Below are 20,814 nucleotides of genomic sequence, written 5' to 3'. Positions count from 1 at the left end.
AGGATGACAGTAATCTGTGCCCCTCTTCCCTCTTTTTAATTGCTTGTAATGAAGCATATTCTGAAAATGCAGCATTTTCAGTTACTTTTTTTTTTTTTTTTAATTGCTTGATACACCAAAATGTTTAGGAACTGCTCTCTGTGTGTGAGCTGGAGCTTTTGTCACCAGGCATTGGTGAGAAGAGCCTAGCACCTGGCCATAGCTGGGGAAAGCAGTTCACCCTGCACACCCTGAGGGAAAGGCTGGAGCTTGAGGCAATGACTCTCCTCAGTGTTACTGAAGATAAGACAGGGATAAATTCTACAAACTCTGCAAGCAGCCGGTCCTCCTGAGGCTGCAGGGTGTGATGAGTCCATGTGATGAGCAGGATTTCATGGAGAAATACCTATGAAGAAGAGCTGAGGTTGCTTGAAGAGGCTCGTTTTGTTTTGCTTATAGAATCATAGAATGGTTTGAGTTGAAGGGAGCTTAAAGATCATATAGTTCTGACTCCCCTGCCATGGGCAGGGACACCTTCCACTAGAGCAGGTTGCTCAAAGCCCCATCCAACCTGGCCTTGAACACTGCCAGGGATGGGGCAGCCACAGCTTCTCTGGGCAACCTCCCACCTGGTTGTATCTGGACAGTGCCTCACCACCCTCACAGGGAAGTATGTCTAATGTAAATCTCCCCTCTTTCAGCTAAAAGCCATTTCTCCTTGTCCTATCACTACACGCCCTTGTAAAAAGTCCCTCTCCAGATTTCCTGTAGGCCCCCTTTAGGTACTGGAAGCTGCTCTGAGGTCTCCCCAGAGCCTTCTCTTCTCCAGACTGAATAAGCCCAACTCTCTCAGCCTGTCTTTACAGGAGAGGTGCTCCAGCCCCCTGATCATCTTCATGGCTCTCCTTTGGACTCACTCAAGCAGATCCACGTCACTCTTGTGTTGGGGGCCTCAGAGCTGAACAGAGTACTCCAGGTGGGGTCACACGAGAGCAGAGTAGAGGGGAAGATCATCTCCTTTGACCTCCTAGTCGCACTTCTTTTGATGCAGCCCAATACACAATTGGCTTTCTGGGTGGCAAGCTCACACTGCTAGGTCATGTTGAGCATTTTCATCAATCAACACCCCCAAGTCCTTCTCCTCAGGGCTGCTCTCAATCCGTTCCCCGCCCAGCCTGTATTTGTGCTTGGGATTGCCCTGATTGATGGTGTCTTTGGGTGCTTTGGAGCTGGCATCTACTGAGTGGAACACAAGGTCAGTGCTTTTTCAGTTCTTCATGTAGGAAAAAACAGGAGGCATTTATCTTTCTTTGCCTTGCTTAGTGGGATATCTTTAACTCCCTCAAATGTTTAAGTACCACAAATGGTGTTCTCTTCCTAGCTTATGCAGCCTGTGAGTATTATACCTCCTTCACTTCTGATCTGGATGTCTGAGGTCAATGTGGAAGAAGAGAAAAACTGTCCTGAATGCTAGGGGTGCGATATATGAGAATATTGTTTTCCTATGAAAAGACATGCCTAGTGGCTCTACATCAGTGTTGTGACACATCCACAAACAGTGTGCTTTATGAATGTGGCTTAGCGATGTCTCAATAGAAAGGCTAAAAGGTTGAATAAGGATGGAAACTAAAGCCAAGGTTCCCCCTGGGCATGTTACATGTTGGCAGTGCAGGGTTAGTAAGCTCACCGTCTTGCTTGTTGTGTGAATAGGTACCAGTGTACAACTAAATGGAAGTCTGCCTTTGTCCACCTGACACCTCTGACACATGATATGTTCTTTTGGATAAAAATCAGCCAGTTGCTGAACTTTCAAGCACTGGAATGTAACTGCAGGCAAGGGAATTACCTCAAAATACCTATTCCCTTTCCAGTCAGACCAAGTTCATTTACCAGGAGAAAACACTGTGTAATTTACAAAAGGAAAACACTTCTTAGTTTATATCTGTAATTGTTTATTTAAACTGTGTGTTACATACAGCTGGGTAGTGTCCAGTAATATGCAGAGAAACTAAACAGATTGATTGGTTATGACCTAAAAACCAGGACTAAGTAAAGAACATAATTCCCAAAATGCATCTTTATAGCTGTGCTTAGGTGGGAAAGTCCCTGAAATTTATGTGCATTCACTCAGATACCAGCACACCAGCTAGGACTTACACTGGATCTGGCCAGTGTCCCATGGAAGCTGAGCTCCCATGTACTCGCCAAGAAAACATAGACTGTAGCAGGTCTGAGGAACAACCACGGAAAACTGAATGATAAAGAACTTTTCAGTCCCAGTAGTTTTGTCATGTTTTTGAGAAAATGCGAAAAAAAAAAAAAAGGGTTGTCTTAATTCGGATTGCTCAATACCTCCTTTATTTTATGCTTGTGCAATATTGAACATTAGTTTAGTAGGAACAGCAGGTGACATATGCAGGTTAAGAGAATGATGCTCCCTTAGAGAGAAGGAGGCAGATCTTTTCTCCCCAGGCAAACCGATTGTATTAATACTATTTTGAATAAAGCTAATAGTTCCAGAAATTTGCTGATCAAAAGGTGACTAACTTGAAAATGAAAGTACAGATACCGTAAACTGGTGTTAATATGTTTGGCTATGTATCCTCCTAGCAGAGAAATACTGGATTTAAAAGGTTTGACAATTCAAGCATTTTATTTTTACCTGTGTTCAACAAGATTGAATGTAAAAACCCCAACAATGACTCCAACAAAGCAAGTGCCTAAATTCCCATTAACTTCACCTTAACCAAAGCTTCATATTATGCTTTCTAATTGGTTTGGGATTTATTATTTTTTCTTTAAACTCTTTCTCTCTTTATTTATGTGTGTGTGTATATGTGTTTCCTAGGGAGATAAGCCACTACTGTGACATACTCCAGTATTCATTTCGTGTTTATAAGTTACGTATCCGAATAGGACATGTTCTAATGATGTAATTCATGTCTCAGAAGGAAAAAATATAAATAACTGACAAGCGAAAGGGGAGAAGAGAGGTGGTGGGAGAGGTGAGGTCTGTTTGCCTTTTCATTTACGCTATAATGGTACGATGCTGATGTTTCACGAAGGTGCTTGACAAGACAGTTTTGTCCTGTGATTGCTTCTCCCTGCTCCTTCCCTATTCCTAGTGTGCAGGATTGAAGGTTGCTTTGCCCTGTGATATGTATATGGTCAATTCCAGGGAGTTTAAGTAGATTATTCTTTTAAAAAGAACTAAGCATAGAGTTAGGGGAATGACTGTTTCAATGAATCACATTAACGTAACACCATTTATCTCAAATCCCCTTAATTGGAAAACAAAGCAAAAAGACCTTCTGATGATTTCCATGGCTCTGGATTTTATGTGGGTTTGTCTTCTTCTTTGCTATATTACAGGTTTCCATGAGCAGTAGAAACTGACTAGGAGGTACAGAGAAGCAGTTGAAATGGTTACACTTCTCTGTTTAATACTTAAATACAGCCCCTGCCGCCCCGTCACTCATGTTCTGTTCTATAATCTCATATACTAGTTATGAGTCATGTAAATTACAGATTATTAGGTAAAAAAATAGGTGTTTTTTTAAACTGATGGTAACACTGAAGATTAAATAAAATCATTTGTGACTTTCAGTCTGTTTTCTGCTTTCAGCATTGCAAAAATGTAAACAGCAAGTGAGCATGTGATATGGACTAGCTATGATGCTGAAAGTAGTTAAACATATAAAGGGAGGAGGATCTTAAGTCTAATCTTAGAACTGCACATATTTAGCATAAAGTTGAGAGCTCAGTTTGTAAAAAAGAGGCCACGTCTGTTCCAAATTCTTGCTTGACCAACGAATCTGTATCTTATAAAAGAATCCTTGCAGTAGATATACCTAACACTCTAATAGAATAACTATTTATTAATATTCTTTTGTCAGAAAGTAGCATATAGGTGTGGATACCATGAGCACAGTGTTTGCTGAATGTTAACTGAACCAATATGTAGAAGAAATCTCTTAGATATGTAATCATTAAATAAGAAGGTTTAGTCTATCCAGCTGTGATTTTACACATGTTGTCAAATACTAAGTACAACACCCAGTGCAAGGTTTTCTTTTGACTGTTGCTGTTTCTTCGTAAAAAGAGAAATATGTAGTATCTTCTCTACTGAAGGTCCAGGAATGATATAATAATAACAACAATATATAACAACAATATATAACAACAATAACAACAAAAACTATATCTCTGTGGTTAACTTCTAAGCCTCCACTCAACAACAAAATATGCGTTTCACTGGTTTTTAAAAGAAGACAGGTTTAGAGAGTTGTGGCTTTTGTCATTACTGCTGATAAGTGATATTTACGTTTACCATGGTATTGGTCCCACTGAATTCCATGTTGCAGGTCCTCCTGCTTACAGCCATGTCATAATAGACTGCATTCCAGCTCAGTGTCCCTATTGCATTTACATTCCAAAATGGGATAAAGGTGGGAGGTAATTTGTCCAGTACCCAGGCTAAAAGAAAAGAGAAATCTTTGATGCTGTTTTGTTTAGCAAAAATTCATGCTACTAATAGAAAGAGTGAGTGGTTATATCTAGCGGCAGGACAAGCGTCCTGCTCTGTCAGGTGATCAGCCCTTCAATACTTCACCTTCTGCATATGTTTTTATGCCACACTCCATTCTGTGGAGTTGAGAGCCTTCATTATTACCTGTTGGAGTAAAAAGTGAATGGAACACAAACTGAAATGCAAGAAATTCCATTTAAGCGTAAAAAAAAAACTTCTTTATGGTGAGGGTGATCAATCACCAGAGCAGGTTGTGCAGAGAGGTTTTGGAGACTCCACCCTTGGAGAGATTCAAAGGCCCCTGGACTTGGTCCTGGGCAACCTGCTGCAGCAGTCTCTTCTCTGAGCAGGAGATTGGACTGGACAATCTCCAGAGGCGCCCTCCAGCCTCAGCTGGTCTGTGATGCTGTGAGAACTACTGCTAACCCTCTGTTTTCCTTCAACATAAAAATACACTTTTGGACAAGCAAAGGATAATGATTCTCTAATTGTAAAAAACTTGAAGGTGATGAAAGGCTCACGTACCCAAAAGCCCAGCCCAAGGTGCTAATTAACATTAAGGGAAAATATAGGGAAGAGTTGCCAAGGTAAGCAACTCTGAAGAGAACACCTGGAAAAGGCTATAAAAACTTTCAATTCGCTATTTATGGCACTCATTCTTTTTAAATTGTACTATCATTCATATTTCTATTAAAAAAGCATTTTAAAGGAGTTGTAACTTGTCCATAAAAAAATGGGTCTGTGTGGATCTTGGCAGGCAAATTCTCATTCTGGGAACATTTCCCATTTTTGCTTTTCTTTTTTTATAACTCAATTTACAAAAAAGCTGTGTTAACCTCTGAAAATTTAAACTGACTCTAGTGACTCCACATTAAATGCTCTTGTGTAGTAAGACCTCGATCATAACATGGACTGCTAAAATAAAGGCAAGGAGGTTACTATACCCCTGTTGATTCCTAGGCCTATGTAACTTGTGAAGCAACAGAGAAAGATATTTTCTTTCTTTTTTTTTTTTTTTAACCAGGGAACACTTTTCCAATGTATGGTCTGCAATGTGTATCTTTCACGTACTAGGGAAAGGATTTTAGCTTTCATGCCAAGTCATTTCCTCTCTGACAGCACTTTTTTCTTCTTTTCCTGAGAGGAAAACTTGCGTTCATAGTTGTCCTGTCTAAACTCTTTCTTGGCTTTGCTGTATCTTTTAAAAAAAGTATTTGCGTCTCAGCTGTAAAGTATGAGGCAGATGGTGGGGTGGGCAGAGTAAAATGTAAGATGCCATCATGGTTTGAGGATTACCGAGGAAGGCAACCTGCTTTTGATGTATGAAAAGAGATGACACTTCCTTCCCCTAGTTTAACTCCATCATTTATTCCCCTGTTTTCCAGTGTTGAACTCTGCCCACTTTATAGCAAATGATCGAATCGGGGAGTGGGGGGAGACCTTAGCAAACAGTCGCAGTACTTCTGGAAGACCTTTGTGCTGAAGTTTCAACTCCTTCTATTTTAATGCTACTCATCATTCAAGCTCATCCATTTTTCAATTTTTTACTAGTTTGGAAGTGAGGAACACAGTTCCTAAAAGGTCAACTAATCTATGCTGACTTTGATTTTACACCAGCATAAATCTGTTTCACAAAGTTCCTTTTTAATCACACTAGAACGTTCGGGAGGAAAACCAGAGTCTTAAAATTTTTCAGTTCAGAAGAACCCTTCCTCCACGGCTTTGTCTGGAGTGCAGGTTTATATACATACAGAAGTCATAAAACTGACTTACTGCTGCTATTTTGTAGGAGGACTAAGGCAAGGGAGATATCTAGATTTCCAGAGACTCCAGTGTATGTAGACTTTACAATAAACAATTTCTGAGGTGAAGATTGGAATTTCAAGTGCTATTCAAGTGGCAGCTTCTGGGATAAGCTATGTGCAGCTAGACCACAGGTCAACTATGTTTCAAGAATTCTTACATCTGGTTGGAAACAGATACTACGCATGGTAAGGCTCATCACATAAGATATGGCTAGTTATCTTTATTTGGGATGCATTGAAATCAGTAGTGACATGTCTAATGTCTGATGGAAAAGGACAATAAAATGGTAGACAAGAATTTGGTTGTGTATCTGTAGACCAGAGATAATACTTCAACCTTTCTCTGTACACATCAGTTGTTTTACACTAAGTATCTTTTTACTTAATCATTTAAAATGTTAACAGCAATGATAATATGTCATTCTTAGTGATGCCAGAAAGCTCTTTGGCTAAGTGAACCACAGGAGTTTTAATAAACCTCGGCACTGCCATTAGTTGTAATCTGACTAATATTCTGAATGCTCTGTGCAGAAAATCCACTTCTTGTTTCTACCTAGGTCAAATAATTTGCAATATTAAATATTAAACAACCTGTGATACTGGATGATTGAGATAAAAAAAGAAGCACATAAAGCCTTGAGTGCCAGGAAATTAATGTTTTCTTTTACCCTTCTGTTCCTGTCTCCTCAAATAGTTTGGAATGTCTTCTTAAAAGTTCTAGATCTTTCACAAAACTTGATTTTATTAAGGGAAAAAAAAAAAGTTTTTTCCAATGGCATGAGTCAAATGAAATATATTTTTATAATAGAAGCTCTCAGATTTTACGTCATGGCGGGGGATGAGGGGGAACTTTTTTTAATTCAAAGAACTACAACTTTTCAGCTGTAGAGCTTTTCCATGTTGAATGCCTTTGCAATTATTTTTGGTCTTGACTTTTCTTCCAAGCTTCTTTGCTATTTGCCATGTTTTTCAGATATTGTATGTATGGATCTAGATGAAAGCCTCCATTGGGATAAACATGGTGAAGCTCCGCATAGCTTAAGGGAGTAAAACCCTTGGCAGAAAACTGTCAACCCCGTTCTAAACCATTCTATCTTTTCTACAAATGTTTTTCTACTCCTGAAGCCTTACTTAATCCTATTTCTTGCTTACATTACTTATTATATTATATTCTTAACCACTTTTTCTACCTTCAGTTCACCATCATATTCCCTCTTCCTATCCACCTTGTTTTGGTGTTCAGCTAAATGCAGTAATTTGGCCAGCCTTGGAAAACAGAGGATTGTACTCCCCTCAATCCAGCTTTGCATAAATAGAACTCACTTTAATATTGCATTTAATCCATGTGCTAATTATTATACTGAAATCAAATGAGCATTTTACTGAGCATACACATCCTTACTCGTGAATCTTTCACACTTGGAGGAATGCTTTCCTTGTCTTTCACAGCATTTTTAAACTCTTAGCAAAATTCTCCCTGAGGCAAGCAGTCATATATCTATACCTCATATTACAAAAAAGGTGATGCTGCTATACTTCTTTATACTAAAGAGCAACTTCAAGCTTTCAGTTTAGGTTACCTTTATTTTATGAGTGAAGAAAGTATGAAGATAGTCAGGAGAAAGTAATGTTTATGTCTTACAGCCCACCTTGCTGCAGTGACAAACAAACTCATAGACAAACTATTATTGTCTCTTCAAGTGAACTTTATGCAACCACAAATTTAGCTTCAAAGCTCTCAAGTTTTATTTTGTTTCAAAGTTCTGCTTACATTTCCGTGCTTTGTATCAAGTCTTTGCTCGGTCTGGAAGCTATGGGACCTAGTTACTCTTAGATTCATGGCACGCTGAGATTCACATATGATCTTTAGAGATGATATATGACATCTTATGAGATCTGGTCTTGACAGAAGTTTTCCACCAGTAGTATAAGGGCTAACCTTAAACCTTCTAATAACTTCAGAAAAATTGTATTTGCAAAGTCTTCTGGCAATACGGTCTTGGGTACCTCGCATTTTTTTTTATCTGCTAAGTTTTTATTTAGCCACATATTAGTTGTGGTTTCTTTGTTTGCTGTTAAGTACATTTTTCATTTTATTCAATGGTTTAGTGCATTAAAATATTGCCCCACAGAAATATTTCCATTTCAAAATAATTAGTGACATTAAATTAATGATTGGCTCTTCAAAACATTAACTTAGCTTTCTGGTATCTTCAAAGAGTTGTCTTATTTATCTTTTATGGTATTAAATTACTTGAAGCTGAATAATTTTGTTTCAAATGTATGATATTCGCAAGGTAATTTCTGGAGTCTTTTGATTCCAGAGACTGTATCAAGCATTATAACTATAAAAATGATTAATGTTACTAAGGGCAAGATAAGCCAGAAATCACAGTGAGCATCTGGCATGTGTTTCTCTCTGCCATATTTGTGCAGTTCTTGAGTTCCATGTTTTGCAGCACTGTGAAATGAGAACATTGTCCGAGCTGCACTAAAAAACACTTAAGAAGTGGCAGTATATTGTAAAAGAAAGCAGATATTACACTTAAGAAGTGGCAGTATATTGTAAAAGAAAGCAGATATTGTTGCTTATAAAAGGTAACAGAAACTATCATATGCATGTGGTGGGTTGGCCTTCTCTGGCTGATAGACACCCACCCAGCTGCTCTCTTATTCCCCCTCCTCAGAAGGACGGGAGAAAACATGATTTAAAATGCTCATTGTCAAGATAAATGCAAGGACATCAGTTACTAGTTGCCATCACAAGCAAAACAGACTTGACTAGGCTTGGGGAAAATTAGTTTATTACCAAGTAACATAGAGTTGGATAGTGAGAAACAAAGGAAAAAATAAACCATCTTCCTCCCACCCCCTGATTATTTCAGGCTCAAATTTGCTTCTTTCTTCCCAGTTCCTCTCCCTCCTCCCACCAAGCATCGGAGGAGGATGGGGCATGGGGCTTGCAGTCAGTTCAGGGCAGTTCTTTGCTGCTCTGTCCTCTTCCCACTTTACCCTGCTCCAGCATGGGTCCTCTTCACAGGCTACAGTCCTTCAGGATAAACCTGCACCAGGATGGGTCTATCATGAGACACAGTTCCTATCAGAACCCGCTCCAGTGTAGACTCTTCCTGAGCAACCGTGCCTTCAGGATATATCTACCTCCATGGGCAGCAGTGTGGGCATCTGTTCTACCATGACCCTCTCCATGGGCTGCAGGGAAGTATCTGTTCCACTATGATATCCTCCAAGCACTTCAGGGGAGCCTCTGCTCTGGCTGGAGGTCCTCCTCTCCTCCTTCACGGGCCTTAGTGCCTGTAGGGCTTTTTCTTTCACTTGTTTTCCTCACTCCTCACATTGCCCTGTGGTGTTTTACCCTTTCTTCAACACTTTTTCCCAGAGGCATCACCATCTTGGCGAAGGGCCTCAGCTGTGCCCTGCAATGGGCCTTCTGGAGATGGCTGGGGACAGCCCCAGCCTCATCTCACAGTGCTTGCCCGCAGCCCCCCCGCCACCGAAACTTAGCCAGAAACACCCAAGGCACTGCATTAAAGTTCAGGATTGCTTTTTAGACAACACTAAATAAGAGTTAGTTTTCCAAGCTCCATGGAGTTAAGTTACATCAGTCTAAGAAGAGCTCTGAATGGGAAGAGGATGGGCCCCCAGACATCCTCTAGTGAGAGACTGACACTTTAGGGTACAGACTGCCACCCTAATTCCACAAGATGTTGCTGAAATGACAGATTTATTATGGTTCATGCGGCCATTGCACGCTGCTATGACAATAAAATTCTACCATAGACTAATGAAGTATTTTCACAAATTGCCTAAGTTGAAAAGCATGATTTGCATATCCTAACTCTATCATTTTGCCAAGAAAACATTTCAAAGTCCAATAATTACATTTTGTATGAAAAAAGTGGCCCTTCGTTTTTCATGAAGCCTGAAAAGATGGCCAGTTTTCTACAAAGCCAATAAAAATATATTCCTCTCAATACAGTCGACTGTCTCTTATTCCATTTAATTTAAATTTGCTGACACTTAAGATTTCTTTTATGTGTGCTGGCTTTCCAGCATTTCATTAAAAATATAATTGGAGTTTAAGAGATGCAGCTATTGAAATATAAAGATGTTATCAGATTAAAGTTAGTGTAGATTCTTTAGGCTCCGGTAACCTAATCCTGGTAGCAGATGTTTCAAGTCTGCCTTCAAGCTCCTGTGGTGTGGCTGGGGAGACAAAAAGAAACTTCAAGTGTTCCTGCATGACTGGAATTTATTTTCACCATTGGTAGCTGCTAACCAAAGCTCTTGAAAGTGCTTATCTTAAGATACAATAAACTTAACAACGGAATAGTAATTTGCTGGGGAAAATTGAACTTGCTCCTTGGATTCTTCTTCTGACTTGTGATCAACTTTTGTGATATTGCAGCTTTTGACTTGTAAATATCTCTCCACATGTATTGTATAATTTATGTAATATATTGTAAACAGTCATCAATATGTGATAATATGATAATGATGTGTCTACCAGCCTGCAGTATACACTCTTAATGCCTGATTTTCCTCTGTTTGCTTTTGCAAAAATACATATTTAGCCTGAGTTGCAACCATGAAACATGTATTACTCTTTTTGTGAGGTATATGCAGCATTTAATATCTATGTAAGTTTATGCTTACCTTTTAGGTATGTATGTACATGCAAATAATAAAGGATAATATTCAACGTGATTAAAAGATCTGATTTGGCTTTAATTATTTAGGATTGTAAAATCAGATATCCATCAGCTTTTTCAGAAATGTAAACCAAAGTGAGTTTGGTTACATATGTATGTGACTATTCATATTCACCAAACTGAGAAGAACCTTCCAGTGACTGTTCTCAGCAAATAGTTTATCTGAAAACATTTTCTTGTGTCTGAAAAAAAATACCTTTTTAATTAGCTTTTGAATTACTTTCAATTATTAGGTTGCTATCATTCACAAGAAGTAAAAGAGAATGTCTGATTGTGGAGTAATGGTATTTGGTTTGTTTGGACAAATCCATTTCACTGCAGCAGTCTGAAGTACTGCTGGTGAAAGAAGGAAGCAACTTCATCAGCCTGTTACCATTCTGTGGGCTAAACACCCAAGTCTTTGCTGGCTTATATCCACTGAACAGCCATATCTCCACTGACTTCATTGTCAGTGTAAACTGGATTATCATTCCAAATACTTAGATGCATTGATAGTTTCAGGTACACTATTTACAGAGAACTTAATGGCCACAGCAGGGAAATGAAACTTGAAGGTTGGGTTAGTGGCCTCAGAAAATAATTTAACTGTTCATGCTCCATTCTGCTTGCAGGTAAACCAGGTATCTAATTCTCAGGCCATTGAGCAAATGAGGGCCTAATTCTTTCCAAATACTGAAGCAAACCTGGCATGACACTTGGCTAGGTATTATGCTCACCCCCCTTCATCCTCTTCCACTGAAAAACAAGCTGAAGGTCTGGAATTTGCTATGAGACATGACTGCTTGAGTGAAAGCTTTTTCACAGCTGCTGGTTTCTCCCAGGCTCCATATATTTTCCCAATAGTGTTTTTCCTGAACGAAAAGGTGATGGCTATGGTAGGCTGTCTACAACACAGATTATGGCACAGATACAGGAAGCGATTTTATCTACATTATCAGGAACTAGCCTACTCAAATGATTTTAATCTGAAAGATGCTCATGTTCCCTTTCTCAAAAAAACTCTGCTGCTAATTTCAACTACTTCTTTGGCCAGAGTGACAGATAATGACGTATTTACAGATGAATGAATGAAGATTAATAGAGATGTAGCTGTGAGCATTAAATATCTAGAATCCCAACTAAATGGAGAAAACTGATTAAATGTATTGGGAAAATGTAATTAGCATTTTAAAGAACGATTGTCAAAGATAAAGCATGTTCTTAACCACAAAGCCTGGAAATTCATCCAGGTCTGTCTTTGTAATAGGTTTGATGTTTATCTTCAGAAATATTAAAAATTAACGTGAATTATTCTGTATACACAACTTAGATACTGTCGTCTCCCACAGGGGCAGTCAGAGAGCATAAAGAGTGAAGAAGTCTTCACAAAGTTTTCTATAGGGAAAAGTAAGCAGTGAAAGGCCATTACAATTAAGGACTATATGGAAAGTCTCTGTGGGTAAATTCATTAAGAAAGGCAAGTGTGAGTTCACCAGGCATACCTGCTTCCTGTTCACGGACACCTGCTGATACCCCTTGAATCATTACTCTTTGTGAAAGGATGCTAACCACAAAATACAGGATTTTCAGATATGAAATTGTGTTTTGAATTGTACCAATGTTACTGTTCCATAATAAATAACTGTGAAATTGCCAAATATTCCTCAGCCATAAATAGAGATATCTGATTATAAAGAATGCAATTATAAAGGAATTCAGTCGCTGCGCATGTGTGAAGCAGAAGTCAGTGTTTGCTGCTGCAGTTTCATACAGTGTCTAAGACAGACTAAACCAGCGCAGCACATCTTCTGCTTTTCTCCAGCTGCCCATCCTTCTCTCCTTTTCACATCCTGACCTGCTTTGTACCAGCACCACAGCTACTCGCTTGCCCACCCAGTGAACCGGGGTGCTTGTAAGCGTGTCTTTGACCCGGGTTTGTGCCTTAGCCCAGAGGATGAAGGACCATACAGGATGCTTTCGCATGAAGAGTGGAGGATGGCTCTGGGGCAGGAGCAGGGAGCAGCAGGGGGGTGAGGCATGGCCACTCCCTTCAGTGGCAGTCTTGGCCTGAAGCACTCATGGGACTGCTGTGTCAGTTAATGCAATCATTTCCTGTTCTAAATATAGTGAAAGTGGTAATGCCAGATATCGCCTCGTGCGGTAACTGCTCGCAAATTCCTCCCTTTTGAAATGATGAGCACCAAATGTGCAGACAGTTAGATGTTTGTTGTTACATATTCAAGTTATGTGGAGGGCTCAGTCACAGAAGCAGGGATATTCTTAACAAGCCCAAGGGTGTTTACTTTCATTTCACTCTTGGTGACAAAACTGTGTTACGTCTTTCTCAGGACATAGTTCTTATGTCCCAATATCTAGTATGCAGGCTTTTTGTATGGAGATTCACTTTAGAAGGTGCAACATATCCCTTCAAAAAAGGCGTACAAATAAAATCCTGCATTCAGTTAATGTATACGTGAGTGATCGGAATGTGACTAAATTCCCAGTCTCATCTGTATGCCACATATACATATCCCAAAGAAATTGCCTAAATCACAAGCCCTGTAAAACAGCCCTGGGTGCTGAGAAACTTTGTGATTTGTATGAGAGGAGAAGTGAGGCAGGACATGATGTCTGAATAGATCAAGTTTGCTGATTTCTAGACATCAAAAAAAATGAGAACAAAAGTGTATTTTTTTTCTATAAGGAACTGTGGTCTAGGTCACAGGGGGCAGAAAAAAATCCTTACAGTGTCTCAGTTTTTACCACATCTTTTTCCACTTAACTTATTGTTTTTCTGTGAAAGGGTGGGATTTGAGAGCATTTTCATTCATTTGACTTAAGTAAAAAAAAGGCGGAAAGAGAAAATGTGTGCTGTTCCAGGCTTCCTGTTTGAAGACATCTGGGCCTTTATTGGGCCTTTATTTGATTGCTTAATTCAGTGGTTTCCAAAGTAGGGTTGCAAATCAGTGAAGGCTTACCAGGCCACAATAAGAGGTTAGAAATTATATATTGTTACGATAAAAGGTAGAATAAATAGATTTTAAAATTCAAATATTTGTGATAAAAGCATGTGAAGATTAATGATAACCTGAACCTGTCTTTCAGTTTGTGGACCCAGAGATAAGAAAAGTGCTTGTAGGAGACAATAGTTTCTTAGGGATCTATTGAAAATGTCTTAATTCACAGTAAAATCACCTCACTGTATATATACTACGCATTTCACAGCTCTCCTCTCCTTTCCTTTCCTCTCTTCTCCTCTCCTCTCCTAGCATCAGAATGCCCAAGCAATGACCAAGACTTTTCTCATTCTTTATCAGATAGAGGCTGTTTCTGGGAGCTCATCGTGTGTGGTGATGACCCGTCCTGGTAATTCTGGTCTGTACCCAAAAAACTGTACCCCACTGTATTTGGGTAGATTGCAATTCTGTGTGGATCTGCTTCTTGCTAAAGAAAGCGATTTGTTGAGAAACTTCCCTAAAGCCTATTTTTATATATTTGAATCATCACATGCTCCTGAGAAGGTAAAGAGCAACATCAGTAATGTATTTTCTCATGCACAGCCCTGCCCACAAAGTATGTACACAAGAAATCAAAAGCAGAAAGGATTAAAGACAAGGAGTCATTGGGATAAGAAAAACAGGTTAGGGCAAATCAGAGGCAAGGAGGCTACCAAAGATAAGAAGTTTCAGGAGGGAACTTCCGCTTTACTCCCATGTTCGTAGTCCACAAAGCACTGAATGTTGTGTGGGAAGAGAAGCTATTGCAACCTCCTGGGTTTTTTCCACGCAAACATCTATTGAGTGTTTAAGTACAAATGCAGTACTGGGAAGCCAGTCAGTCCCCAGTACCCAGTAAGGGAACCTTTGCCATAGGACTGGAACAGCTACCAGAATTTCATATAACTTCAATCAAACTTCAGCATAAAGTTTGCGTAAATACCTAGAATTCCTACACAGAAGATCTACAATCAGTATAAATTGACCCAGTTTTTTTCTCAGATAATGACATCTTTATGTTTTGATTGCCTCCTTGTCTCCTTAATTAAAGTTTTTAACAAGTGAATATTGTAAAATTTCCTCCCATTAACTGATGACAATTTGAAGGGGTATTGTGAAACTAACTTGGGATCTGCACAAAATACAAGCTAATTTATCCCCAGTGTATTCCAATTATGACATCTTCTTGGCTCAGTGATATCTAATGATGCCAAGATAACTTCTAACATTTTTTGAATAATCAGATGATTTTGCAATAATATCTAAAGTAATCTGATTTTTCTTGGACAACTGCCCAAGATTTTTCAAGTGACAGAATAATGACCTAACTGCAGATGTAATATATGTTGCCTGCTTAAAAATCATACTCAAAAACTTGCTAAACTCCACCATCTTGAATTATTTATGGAGTTTTTAGGAGACTGGGGTAATTGTGTTACACAGAGGATAAGTTCCACCCCCTAGTAGAATTAATTTCTTCAGCAACAATAGGTGCCCAGGTATTTCTATGGCCTATTAGCCAAGGAAAAGGCCCATCAGCCTGAACCAAAGACGATTTTCAGTGTAAGAGCCACAGGAATGTTAAACAAGTCAAGTTTTTTTGTCATTTCCACCTGGTAAACCATTCACTCTATCTTGTAAAATAAAATGTGCAAGGTAACTGCCCCGGCAGTTTTTGCAGGAGCAGCTAACATGCTCTGCTGCACACTAATCTGACTTTTCAGCTCTGCATGTCTGATGTCAGGCATCTAATCAAAGGTGGACCTCTGAAGTGGCAAATGCCTGCTCTTGTCATTGACCTTCTCCCATGCGAAATAAAGAGGCTGTTTTACTTAGACATCTAAATCCAGATGTGGATGCCTAAACCTATTCTGTTATAGGAAGACGACTTTGAAAATTCTGGCCACAGCTTGCAAAGCACTTTAGAACTTTTTTTAATTTTAGGATTTTCAGGATTTTAGGGCTGAGAGGGGTTGAACTATCCAGCCCATAGAAGGACATTTCAGGTCCGTAAGCTCATTAGGTACATATAAAAGGGAGATAACAAATCATGTGGGCAAGCTGAACATTATTTAAAGCTGGCAATAAATAATGGTGAAACCACTAGGTATTTTTAAAGGGCTCTATTTAATATGGACAATGTGAAGAAAGCCTTAAGAGAAAAATAAGTTTTTTTTTCTTTTCTAATCAATTAAAAATTAAATTAATCAATAAAAAAGTAAAGGGTTGTAAGATCAGGCCAACTGTTTCTGTAAAATGTGGTGCTCTGAAATAATTGTTTACCTAACTATGCATACATATTGTTTAATAAATCAATCGTCTTAAAGTTCAAAGCATATTTTCATAATCCTACTTTTAATTTGATTTCCTTTTTCAAAAAATTCATCCAATGATCGAAAAGCTTAAAATTATTTCCAGGCACATTAATTGTATTTCAATTTTTATCTAAATGCACCCTGACATAATTCAACATTAACAAAACTACCATCTAGCACAGAAGAAACATGTCATAGAAGATTTGTGGTAGTTTCTCTTCTGTGGCCACCTGTAGCTCGCCACCTGTAGGTCCAACTGTAGAGCAGGCTACTAAAGCTGGGGGCAATTCAGAACATGAGCTCATTTTCCTAGCAAGTTACCAGCAGCATCCATTATGTACAGTAAAAAGTTTATAAAAAGAACTTTCCATTTCTAAAATTAAATAAATTAGTTCTGCAATATGACTAGGTTAAAGAAGTAAAGCACCCCATAATTACTGAAGGAAAATATTTTCAGAGATTTTGCAGTGTTTCTGGTTACATCAGAAAATGTAAATAAAAGCCATGAGCCAACATAAAAATATTGAAAGAAAAATGTTGCAATGTGAAGGAAAAGCTATTACATGAGATCACAGACACTATAATTATCAAATCGTATTTACAATTTGAACTGTGCCAACTTCAGTTCTTGTTTCTCTAAAGCTATTAAAATTTCTACGTCACAGGCACAGCTGCAGAACTCCAACCCTTCATTGATTTCAGGAGAGTGAGATATTTCAGCTGCTTTGTCAAACTGGATATTTTACTCCAGAACTTTGGAAATCAAATATATATTCAATGTTCAAATTTAATAACCTTGACGAGCCCATTTAATTTGGAAAAATATACACAAGTAGTGTAAGAGCAAAGCCTCTGGCATTTTTAGTATTGGTATGTCAGTCTTTCCATTCTAAATCCTTACTTTGAGGTGTTTTTTAGTATACTGTAACATTTGGCAGAGAAGCCTTTAGAGCAAGGCAGATTTTAAAGAAAGAAAGAAAGAAAGAAAGAAAACTAATGTGACTGTTGGGACACTGAAAAAGAAATGAAGTCTGTGGTTCCTACCTCCTGCAAGCTGACTGCCTTAAAAAGAGCCCTGCTTTTAGTATGTTATAAATCTCTCTGGCCCCTTGTGTGGGCTAAGGTATTAAGAGTTGGAAGCAATGGAAAAGGGTAACAAGACTAAAAGTGAATTGCTTTTGTAATAAGCGGTGATTTCATATATTTGTCATGAATAAATGAATTCGTTTATTCAACATGTATCCATGATTAGAAGTGAATCAACATTTGATAAAGGCCCAGGGTCAGTGTGTCATATCTGGGTTAGGAACATGTTTTGGAAAGCCTCAGGAGCTGTGGCGGCCTCTGGGATGCATTAGGGAGTGGCAGAGCAGAGCTCGCCACCAGACCCAGCAGCTGCATCTGATTCCCTTCCCTTGCACCGCCCAGCTGCTGCCTTTGCACAAGCGGGCCCGAGGGTGTGGTGTCTCAGACTTGGAAACTGCGGCCAGCCCACACGCTCCCCCAACCAAACGAGGCCTTTTCAACACCTACTTAGTGTCAGCCAGAGCTGTTCCCGGTGGCCTTGCCGTCAGGATCGCACACACTCACTGCTGTGTCTGGGCCTGACTTCTGGCCAGGGAAGGCTCAAGAAGATGCACCAGCCAGCGTCCAGCCACATGGCAAGATGGAGTAGCTCATGAACAGAGCTGAAAAAGAGGCCATAAAAAAGGGCATAGCTGTCAGAGGAGTGTCCTGAGCCAGTTGACCATGTGCTGCATGATTGCCACTGCCAACACCAGCATTATAGTAGAATATCATAGCTGGTGCGAAGGGGAAAGAAGGAACCATCCCCAACAGCCACAGCAGGACTGCAGGTTGGGTGGCTGAATAAGGCAACTCAGCCTGGGGAGTTTCTCACCTGAGCTTTCCTAGCCTCACACAGACAACCTAGGGAAGAAGCTCGGTGTACTTTTGTCTGCATTAACTGCGAAAATCAATTTTTTAAAGTCCAGTGAAACTAGCACTTAAAAAACCATCAACAGTATGTCTGGTTGAAGAAATCCGAACACAAGATTTTTTTGCTTTTAAACCTTTCCAATTGGTATGCCCAAGTTGTTTATGGCATAGCATGGTTAGCAGCTTGGCATAAACATAAAAATGGTGAGATATCCTGTAGCGAAACAGAGAGCAACAATAAGCTACTGTAATCAAAAATTACTTGTAACTAAAAAAAATCAACATTAAGGCACAAGCTCACCATGATCAAAGGAGTTTCATGTGCATTATGGATCAGAAACTGAGTGCTGGGAAAACTGTTAAAAAATAAACAGTTTGTGCCAAGGCAGCTGGGAGAAAATCCTTTCTACAGATTTATTTTATTTTTTTACCTGATCAGCCAAATATGGAAGAGGATGGCCACAGAAATATTGTGTAAACAAGTTCTTTCAGTGTTTCTTCAAGGGCAGTGACAGTTTAGGAAGAAATATTGTGGGAACCCAGTACTCCAGCCTAAAAATATCCTGAGCCCACAATGCTTTTATTGCATTAAGATATATATTTAACAATTTGGAAGAAAATAATCACCTCTTCTCTTTGTTTTTAGGCCAGCATAAGGAAATGAAAAGCTAACATGCTGTAATGGAGTTGGGGATATGTGAAATTAAATACTAGTCTAGTTCCAGGAGAAACCAAACACCAGTCAGGCTTATGTACTCTTTAGAACTGGCAGATTTATTTTCAAAATGTCTCTGGAAGGGGGATGAGAAAGCTTTTCACCTCGGGCGGGCCACCCAGTAACATATTCAGCTTTGTGCTATCCCAGGTCTTATCATATGATCTTAGTCTGCATCTGTTCTGGTCTGCCTTTGCCGCGCTTGCTTACCTTTCATGCTTGCTTATCTTAAGTTGCAGCTCAAGTGTTTCCCTGGGGCAGTTCTCATTCACCAGGCAGTATCTCTAACTCTTGTTAAGTGCTACTTAAACTGAAGGTAGGTGGCCATCGGCTGATACTTGAGCTGATGCTTGAACTGCGGATGCTGCTTGTCCAGCAGATTTTAGGCAGGTCACCTGCACTACTGGTCAGATTAGGATGCAGCTCTCTCCCCGACTGGGATTGCACACACTCCCACTAAGCTAATTCAAGTGAATTGAGATGTCTGATGGACACCAAGGATAGTGCTGTTACTATGAGTTCCAGCTAGGAGGTTCTTGTGCATATGACGCTTATGAGACTGGGTTTCTCACAAAAAAAAAAAAAGATCTTCTTCCTACCTGTGAATCATAGAATTGACCAGGTTAGAAAAGACCTTTAAGATCATCAAGTCCAACCATTACCCGAGGATTGCCAAGACCATCACTAAACCATATTACTGAGGGCCTCATCTACACGTTTTTTGAACACTTCCAGGGACGGCAGTGCCACCACTGCCCTGGGCAGCCTGTTCCAATGCCTGATCACCGTCGTGGTGAAGAAATTTTTCCTAATATTCAATCTAAACCTCCCCTGGCGCAAATTGCGGCTGTTACCTCTTGTCCTATCACTTGTTACTTGGGAGAAGAGACCGACCCCCACCTCACTACAACCTCCTTTCAGGTAGTTGTAGAGAGCGATAAGGCCGCCATGAGCCTTTTCCAGGATAAATACCCTCAGTTCCCTGAGCTGTTACTCATAAGACTTGCGCTCCAGACCCTTTGCCGGTTTTGTTGCCCTTCTCTGGACCTGCTCCAGCAGCTCAATGTCTTTCTTGTAGTGAGGGGCCCAGAACTGAACACAGGATTCCAGGTGCAGCCTCAACAGTGCTGAGTACAGGGGGACGATCACTGCCCTGGCCCTGCTGGTTATGCTATTTCTGATACAGGCCAGGATGCTGTTGGCCTTCTTGGCTGCCTGGGCACACTGCAGTCTCTGTCTCAGCTATGTCAATCTGTCAATCAGCACCCCTGGGTCCTTTTCCACCCACTAGCTTTCCAACCAGTCTTCCCCAAGCCTGTAGCGTTGCATGAGGTTGTTATGGCCCAAATGCAGGACCCGGCACTTTGTGTTGTTGAACCTCATACCACTGGCCACAGCCCATCGATCCAGCCTGTCCAGATCCCTCTGCAAAGCCTTCCTATCTTTCAGCAGATCAACACGCCTGCCCAACTTGGAGTCATCTGCAAATTTACTGAGGGTGTACTCAATCCCCTCATCCAGATCATCAATGAAGATATTAAACAACACTGGCCCTAACACCGAGCCCTGAGGGACACCACTAGTGACTGGTTGCCAACTAGATGTGATGCCATTTACCACCACTCTTTGGGCTCGGCCATCCAGCCAATTTCTAACCCGGTGAAGAATCCACCTATTCAGACCATAAGCAGCCAATTTGTTCAGGAAAACGTGGGAGACAGTGTCAAATGCTTTACTGAAGTCCAAATAGACAATGTACACAGCCTTTCCCTCATCAACCACGTGGGTCACCTTGCTGTAGGAGATCAGGTTTGCCAAGCAGGACCTGC

At 40.0% G+C, this 20,814-nt stretch overlaps 1 long non-coding RNA gene across 2 annotated transcripts; it reads right to left on the bottom strand.

The window, feature by feature from the left end:
- Positions 1–796: 796 nt before the first annotated feature.
- On the bottom strand, positions 797–20,078 carry LOC115604212. 2 transcript variants are annotated; one of them, XR_003990155.1, is made up of 3 exons: positions 19,980–20,078; positions 15,475–15,477; positions 797–825 (listed from the first exon to the last, which is right to left on the bottom strand). It is a non-coding gene; the product is annotated as an uncharacterized LOC115604212 (long non-coding RNA). The 2 variants fall into 2 exon arrangements; XR_003990156.1 differs by lacking the exons at positions 797–825; positions 15,475–15,477 and adding exons at positions 11,767–11,777; positions 14,492–14,495.
- Positions 20,079–20,814: the final 736 nt, after the last annotated feature.

Source organism: Strigops habroptila, chromosome 2 (genome assembly GCF_004027225.2).
Source record: "Strigops habroptila isolate Jane chromosome 2, bStrHab1.2.pri, whole genome shotgun sequence".
Lineage (NCBI taxonomy): Eukaryota > Metazoa > Chordata > Aves > Psittaciformes > Psittacidae > Strigops > Strigops habroptila.
Note: the sequence above shows the minus strand (reverse complement) of the source record. Positions and strands in the feature narration are given on the sequence as shown.